The 8,778-nt window shown below is 51.3% G+C and overlaps 1 pseudogene; it reads right to left on the bottom strand.

Annotated features, from left to right (window-relative positions):
- Positions 1-5,292: 5,292 nt before the first annotated feature.
- LOC122905371 overlaps positions 5,293-8,778 on the bottom strand; it is a 34,915-nt pseudogene continuing 31,429 nt past the window's right edge.

The raw sequence follows: 8,778 nt of genomic DNA, 5'->3' as shown, positions 1-8,778 counted from the left end.
CTAGCTTTGAGAGAGTTTAGATTGGATTGGAACTCATTGAGAGCATTGTGGACCTCCTCCCTGGTAGCTTTAAGCTCCGCCCTAACATTGTGAACATCCTGTCTGGTCGCTTTCAGTTCGGCTCTAATCAATTCTGTTTGGTCATCCATGGCTTTCTCCAACCTAGCTATTGCCTGGATAATTGTTAGCCTGAATTCTCTTTCCGACATATTGTCTATGTTGATAGCCGTTAGCTCTGTTGCGGAAGGTCCATCCTCTGTATTTTTCTTCTGTTGGGCATTCCTCCTCCTAGTCATTTTGGTGGGAGAAGACTGAACAGATGTAGCTGGATGTATCAACTCTGGTGCAGTCAAGGTGCACCCTGGAACACTTCCTGATCTCCGTCTCAGAAGCCTCAGTCTGGGTGCAGAAGCTGAATAAATTCCCCCTTGGATGCTGGCAGTGCAGGTTCCAAGTTAAAGACCCTGGGGGCGCAGGATCTTTTGCTCGTCCCCAAAGCCAAGGCAGTGGCGGCTGTCTGGGAGCTCCTGACCGCCAGAGAGGTTCCAAGCAGCTATCGCACACTGAGATTTTGCCGCTGGCCGGGGCTGGGAGTGCCCGGCTTGCGCGCACCTCTTTTCAGAGGCGGCTGTGGGTAGGGCGCGCGTCTGGGGCACTGAGAACGGGGCGCTGGTCCGTAAGCCACAGGCTGGGCTTTTGCGCGCCTCTGTCCGGGGAAGAGTTTCGCGGGCGCGAGGCTTAGACTTTGAAACAATGGCCCGGGTCAAGAAGCGCCCCAGGGCCTTAGAAACCCAGGAGAGCTGGAGCGACGTGCACGCGCATCTCAAGCTTTGTGGTAGGGCTAGCGCGCGTTCTGCAGACCGGCTCCCATCCCCTCACAGGAGCCGGAACCCCGCGCTCTGGGGCACGCTGGCGGCTTAGGGACCAGGAGCCAGTTTCTCCGCTGCACTCTCTCTGCCTCCGCGCCTGGGAGGCCGTCTGGGACCGGGGACTCAAGCCCCTGTCCCTAGCCGCCCCGATTCCCACAGTTTGCCCCCGCGATCCTTTGCTCTTTTGGAGTGCTTTCAACCAGTCTCCGAGTTACTGCTGGTCCCCAGACGCAGGGCACTCTCGCTCGTATCGGGGTATTACTTTTGCACCGGTCACCTCTGGTGGCTCCCTCCCCCTTTTGTTTATCTTCCGATATCAGTCCGCTGTTCCCATTCCGCTTTACCTGCTCACTGGCGTCTTCTGCCCCTGTAGAGATCCAGACGTGTATAATTCTGATCTCAGGCTGATTTCATGGGTGATCAGAGTTCTTTGGTAGGTAATCAGCTCACTTTGGGGTACCAGCTGAAAAGACGCCTCTTCCTAGTACCCCGCCATCTTGTCCCCCCCCCTCCATGTGGTTTTGATTTGAATCTCCCTGATGACCAGTGATGATGAACACTTTTTCATGTGTCTGTTACCCATTTGTAGGCCTTCATTAGAGAAGTGTCTGTAAATGTCTTCTGCCCATTTTTTGACACGATTACCTGTTTTTTGGGTGTTGAGTTTGAGGAGTTCTTTATAGATTATGGATATCAGCCCTTTGTCTGTAGTGTCATTTGCCTAATCAAAGAGGTAAAGGATCTGTACTCATGGAACACTCATGACAGAAATTGAAGAAGACACAAAAAGATGAGAAAGTATTCCAAGCTCATGGATCAGAAGAATAAACATTGTTAAATTGTCTATACTTCCCAGAGCAATATCCACTTTCAATGCCATCCCGACTAAAATTCCACCAGCATTTTTCAAATTGCTGGAACAAACAATCCTAAGATTTCTTTGGAACTAGAAAAGACCCTGAATTACTAGAAAATGTTGGGAAAAAAACAATAACAACAAAGCTGGGGGCATCACGCTACATGATGTCAAGGTTTACTACAAAGCTGTGATCACCAAGACACCATGGTACTGGCATAAAAACAGATACATACCAGTGGAACAGAGTAGAGAGCCCAGGTATGGAACCTTAACTCTATGGTCAATTAATCTTTGACAAAATAGGAAAAAATATACAGTGGGAAACAAAATAGTCTCTTCAATAAATGGTGCTGGGAAAATTGGTCAGCTATATGTAGAAGAATAAATTCGACCATTTGCTTACACCGTATGCAAAGATAAGCTCAAATGGATGAAAGACCTCAATGTGAGGCAGGAATCCATCAGAGTCCTAGAGGAGAACAGAGGCAGTAACCTCTTCACATCAGCCACAGCAACTTCTTTCAAGACATGTCTCCAAAGGGAACGGAAACAAAAGTGAAAATGAACTTTTGGGACTTCGTCAAGATAAAAGCTTCTGCACAGCAAAGGAAACAGTCCACAAAACGAAGAGGCAGCCCACAGAACAGGAGATGTTTCTCTTGATATAAGCATCCAGAACATTCTTTTCACAGCTCTACCATCACCCAACCTTCCGAGTTTGTTGATTTTCTTCTCCCAGAGTGCAGAAGTCCTCTTACAGTTGCTTTATTTTCTCAGTAGATATGGAAAGCACAGTCATCTGATGAGAGTAGGGGCTTCGGGGAGGAAAGGTGTGCAAGGTGACCACCATGCTCTGAGGCTTTGGACACCGCTGAGGGGTCCCAGCCTAACTGTGACAGAAGGATACAGAAACGTGTTTGGTGTGGGCTACCATGATTCTAGACACATTTGAAAATCTAACTTTGTATAAAGTGAGTATCTCTTCTAAGTCGTTTTTAAATTTCATTTTTAGAAGTCAAATATTTAGAAATCAAATATTTCATCTATTATTGTCTAATTAAAACTTATTGGACCCAAACATGTGTTCCATCCTCATTTTAGGCTCATAAATATTTACACACATTCTCATTGAAGACAAAAAGGTCATTTTAAATCTAGATAAGCACTAACATTTTTAACCAAAGAAGGAGGTGTGTTTCATTTGGCTACTTTTCCAAGGCCTGTGAGGAGAGCTCCACAGGTTTTCCTCATCACTCCCAGATGCACTGCAGAGAGACCCCGGCTGGACTCCCGATGTGCTGCAGAGAGAGAGAGAGAGCCCCAGCTGGACTCCAGATGTGTTGCAGAGTGAGTGAGTCCTGGCTGGACTCCAGATGTGCTGCAGAGAGAGGGTTCCCCTTCTGGACAACAGATGTGCTACAGAGAGTGAGCCCCAGCTGGACTTCAGATGTGCTGCAGAGAAAGTAAGCCCCAAGCTGGACTCTAGATGTGCTGCAGAAAGAGAGAGAGAGAGAGAGCCCTGGTTGGATTCCAGATGTGCTGCAGAATGAGTGAGTCCTGGCTGGACTCCAGATGTGCTACAGAGAAAACCCCTGGCTGGACTCCAGATGGGATTCAGAGAGGGAGTCCCTTCTGGACTGAAGATGTGCTACAGATAGAGAGCCCCAGGCTGGACTCCAGATTTGCTGGAGAGAGAGTGAGGCCCTGGCTGGACTCCAGATGTACCACAGAGGGTGAGCCCCAGGATGAGAAGGGAGATCCAGGCTTACAGAGCCCCCTTGCATCAAGCCTGGGCTTCTACCTGGCACAGAGCCTGCATACTCTGTGCCCCTGGGAGCAAGGGCTTCTGGTGAGCACTGCCCCTGCTCTAGCATCTTCAGTGAGATGGAGAACCTTGAGTCATGGGACCAGCCAGAGAGACACTGTTTCCAAGTTTCCCCAGCACTTCGGACCCATTGCTCTCCATTTAGGTGCCGGATGTGGGGAGGGTCAGCTGGTGAGAGAGGGACTCCTGATTCCATGTTGCCATGGCCAGGTCTCTGGTAAACCAGCTGAAAACAGAGCTGCGCCCCTCCCTGCAAGGCATGGGGCAGGGGTCACTGCTCTGGAGCCGGACCCTTTAGGCTTCCCCGCAGGACAGACACACCCCAGCCTGACATCCTGGACGGCCTCTGTGGGGACAGGGACTGAGTTACAACCCAGGGCGGCAGCAGCTCCTGAACATGGCACAGATTCCAGGCAGGGGAGGGCAGCTGGCACTGGTGGCTCAGAGCACACACAGCCAGGCCCAGGCCCCTCACTCCTTGTGACAGCCCCACTCATCCCCAAAGTCCCCTGCTTGGTCACTGAGCTGCCAGTGCTGGAGTCCCCATTTCTGCAGCTCAACAAGTCGTCATTCCCATGCAAACCCAGTGTAAGGTGAGCGGGACATCCGTAACATCAGAGAGACACAGTCACACTCCCAAGCTCCTCAGGTCTTATCGGTTCAGACAGCTTGGCCCGACCACCCACTGCCGCCTCAGCCCCACACCTGGCATGCAGCCTATGGTCCCACTTACCGGCCCACCCTCCCTCCTGCCTCAACCACTGGAAGGGTCTCTCTCCACCGTCACAGAGCGACCGTCCTGTGTCTGCACCCTGCAAGCCTACACCAACTGTGTGTGGACGCACTGGGGGAAGACCACCTGGGCACATGACCGTCCCCTGCTTGTCTGCCATGGTCCTACCCTCACCGTGCATCTGTGCTTGTGGGACCTGGATGGAAAGCTGGCCAGAGCCTCAGCCCTGCTTCCTCCATAGGACACTCAGGGGCACAGCCCCTCGCCTCTGCCCCCACTTTCCAGAAGGGCATCTGGGATCCTCCTGGGCTCACTGCCATGCTGGCATCTAACCAGGTGTTGCTGCAACCCTCCCTGGTCCAGACAAGTTACCGAACAGGACAAGAAAAGCTCCAGAGGGAGGCAGCATCCCCACGGGGGCTGCTGTCGACCACTGAAGCTTCCCAGTTTGTCGAGCAAGTGAGTGGCATCACGTTACTGTGTGAAAAGTTGTTTCAAGGGGCACCTGGGGGGCTCAGTATGTGAAGCCTCTGCCTTCAGCTCAGATCCCACGGACCTGGGATCGAGTCCCACATCGGGTTCCCTGGCCCAGTGGGGAGCCTGCTTCCTCCCTCTGGCTGTCGCTCCCCCTGCTTGTGCTTTCTCTGACAAATAAATAAATAAAATCTCTTTTTAAGAAATTTGTCTCAAGAAGCACTGACTTTCCCCTGGACAGTTGGAGTGGAAAGCCTCTAGAGCTCTATGAGACCATGGGACGCTAAAGCAGCTTCCAAGGCCAAGACCAAGTCTGTTCCTCCTAGTCATGCAGGGGTCAGAGGGCAGCTCAGGGGAGCCCAGCATGGGGACGGGTGAGGCCCAGCCCTGACTTGCCCACCCAGGGCCCGCACACCATGCTCCACGGCCCAGGACCGCTGGGTCTCGGACAGAGGACTAACCACCTGAAGGCAGGCCAGCCACGTCAGCTCCTCCCGGGGCTGCTTGTGGGGCCCCCACGGGAGACACACACTCATGGGTGGAAGGGGCCTGTGCGCAACACCAGCTGGGGTTTGTCCTCCTCCAGACTCTGGAACCACACACTGAACCAGGCCATGAACCCGTGCAGCACGCAGGCTTTCCTGATCTCGAAGTGCAGCTCGCCTTTCAGCGTCTGATCAAGCGGATGGTAAGAAGGGGACACAGGTTTTGTAAGCACAGGACTGGGCCACGAGGGTCCCCCCGAGCAAGAACTAGCAACTGTCAGCCTGGGCCTGCCCCACAAATCCCACCGCCCTGCACTGCCCTCAGAACCATCTAGTTCAGCAACGGTGAACAGGACTTGCTGGTTTAGCTGAACACCTCCAACACCACGTAAAATTTCCTCCTCCTGAAACTACTAAAACTGGCATCATAAATCCAAATGCTGCAGCTAATAACAAAAGGTTTCAAGCAATCTGGGCCTCATCCGCCCAGGCATGAGTGGAACTGAATTTCCTCTCAATTCTTTACATAAATGAAGTTCCAGGCCCGGTCTCTATTCTGCAAAACTACATGCAGAGTCAAGAGTTCAGTCTCTACGTTGTTCTGCCCGATGGAACCCCATAGAGGCTGCCCAGGACCCCCACACTCGCTCGCTGCTCCTGCACCTCCCCACACGCCACCAAATGAGATCCCGTGGCCACACGCACCACCTCGTGGCAACAGGGGGAAGTAAAAGTAAGAATTAAGAATTCTGTCATCAACGGTAGTGAAAACAATATTAATTCAGTCCTTGAAGAAACTGGATATGATGTATTACAATCCAAAGATGCTGAAAATATTAAACATAAATCTGAAAAGAACGGATGATGTTGAAGAAGCCAGCGGTAAAGAAAATAACTTAAAAATATAAAATGCAAAGCCAAACATAGAGAAGCAAAGACTCTGGGAAAATCAAAGCAAGGTTCATGATATCCACAGAGAAGTCTCGGTGTGCGAGCGCCACTGACAACATGAGAGGGAAGTGCGCATCTGGTCTCACCTCCCGGTCGGTGATCTGCACAGTCCTCATGTCCAGCTGTAATATGGTGCACGGCTCCGAAAGACAGTCTTCTGATTTCAAAATGTGGTTATACTTGGGCTTCAAGAAAAAACTCCTTAATTGCTAAAGATCTAGGGAAAAAGTCAAAGACATTGCTCAGAGGCGTCACACCGACATCTCGGGCTCTGACACATGCAAGCACGCACGACCACAGCACTCTCGGCATCTCTTCAGCATTCGAAGGAGTTCCAAGCCATGGCCTGCGGCACAAGGACACCGAGATGGGCTAGGGGTCCCCACAGGCGGCCTGGGGAGACCACAGTGCAAGCGCCTCCCACCTCCACCCTCTGCGTAGGGCCTAAGCTCCTGGAAACCAACCGTTCTGCAGGTAGCGCCCAGACCCATCCCACCGCCCTCCTCCTGTCACGTTGACAGAGAGCATGGGAGCCCAGTGGGGCTCCCTCGCCTGACCCAAACTCATCCCGTGGACACATCCTCTTATAGCACAAGAAGGGCGAGTACAGGACAGTAAGATATTCACAGTAAATAAGACACTCCTGTTCTAGGTGACTCTCTCTGACCCACATCAGCCCGACTCTCAGGAGGGGTCCCCACACACAGGGGCTGAGCCCCCGCCCCATGCCTCCTCGTCACTGTGCCTGACCCCACTGCGGAACGTGGTGTTTGCCCAGTCGCAACGTACCACGGGAAATTGTTCAAAAACTGAGCACAGCACTAACTTCTAAAATAACAATTGAAAGTCAACATTTTAATGATGCCATGATATGGCCACGTTTTTAAAAATATTTTTCTGATAATAATAATTATGCACATATAAAGAATTTGGAAAATATAGAAAAGTCCAAAGAAAAACCTTGAGTCTCCCATGCCCTTGCCTCGGCACTCTGCTACAGTCATTTTCTCCCCTGGAGCTCTATTTTTGTGTTTTTATGCAAGCAGAAACCATTTTGCGTATGTGGTCCGTGTCCCCCCGGTGTCACCATCTCGTAATCCATTGGATGGGTGTACAGCCATCCAGCCACGCTCTACGGGACCGGCTGTTCCCCGTGCTGTGTGTTTGGGAGCAGGCTGTGGCGGCATCAATGGGGAAGGGGGTGGATGTCCCCCGCACCCACAGCTCTGGGCACACAGGCGCGTCTCCTCCACCTCACCTATAGCTCAGAGAGCAACAACTGCCATTTTAATGTGATCTTCGTCCATCCAATTGGCAAAAATGGCATTTAATTTGCATTTCAATCACTAATAATGCTGGGATTTCTTTCAAATATTTATTGGTGACTTTAGTTTTTGTGACTTGATTATTCCTATAAGCAAGGAATAAGGTTATAATTTCACTGGACACTCAGCTTTTCCTAACTGACTCTAGGGTCTGCAAGCTGGCACCTCCCTCCAAGCCACGGCTGCCTTTTAAACCATGTTCAGCTGCTGACACACAGAGACTGTCCGTTTGTACAGACTCAAGTCCAGCAGTGCTTTTCTTCTTTCTGTTCACTTTCTTTCCATCCAAAACCTGACACATGGTCCCCCACCGATTCCGAGAGTTAATGCAGATGCTTTAACACAAAACTCTTAAATCCATGTGAAATTAAATTTCAGTGCACAGTATGAGAGAAGGAAAGTAGTTTCAAGGGGCTCATCCGTGGCCAGAACACTCTGCCGCCTGTGCCCCTCATGCCCCATATCTCCCACACACACTGCGTGGGCCCGTCCTGTGCCGCTGCTCTGTCCTTTCCTTTCTCAGGAACACTCTGCCTTCATCACTGGGCCCCAAGCTTAGAACTCACACCTGGCCCTAGATGAACGATGGGCCAGCTCTGTCAGGGACCTCTCCTCCCCATCCTCTTTGTTGTTTGGGTTGAGAGTGCAGTGGTCCAACATGTTAACTGGGGAAGGCATCTTCCCATGGCTTTATCGTCTCTTTTTCTGAGTTGCTTAATAAAGGCCAAAAGAGCCCAGAGACTCCCTTCTTCTGTACCCAGCAGACATCCATGCTCACCGGGCCCTCACGGCATACGTGAGACGTCCTGCAGTACTGAGCCGTGGGACCCCCTACTTCCCAGGGCTGACGCTGGCATCCCCAGACAACCAAGGCACACCAGCTTCCGTCATCATCTTCTTACGAGCAGCAACAGTGAGAACATGAAGGCCTCATCAGCCAATCATTTTAGATTACAACCTAGTTCAGCAGTGCAAGTGCATCCGTGTCTACAACGAGGAAAGTGAGCACTGTGGGACGTCGCTTCCTCTGCAAACTGCCAGGGATGACTTCACAAATAACATTTTCTGATCTTTTAAAACTGAATAGCTCTTAGTAGGAGCACATATTTGTGTGTTAACAGACCATGTACTGATAAAGGCCTCATCTGTAACCATGACCACATTTTCCCACTATATTTGAGCCTTGCTAACTCCCGTCACACCTGCTACCAGCATAAAGGCTTGAGGGTCGACCTGCCAAGTTCTCAGGCCTGGCGT

The sequence above is a fragment of the Neovison vison genome, chromosome 4 (genome assembly GCF_020171115.1).
Source record: "Neovison vison isolate M4711 chromosome 4, ASM_NN_V1, whole genome shotgun sequence".
Lineage (NCBI taxonomy): Eukaryota > Metazoa > Chordata > Mammalia > Carnivora > Mustelidae > Neogale > Neogale vison.
The sequence above is the reverse complement of the archived record's forward strand: the minus strand, read 5'-3'. Positions and strand labels throughout refer to the sequence as shown.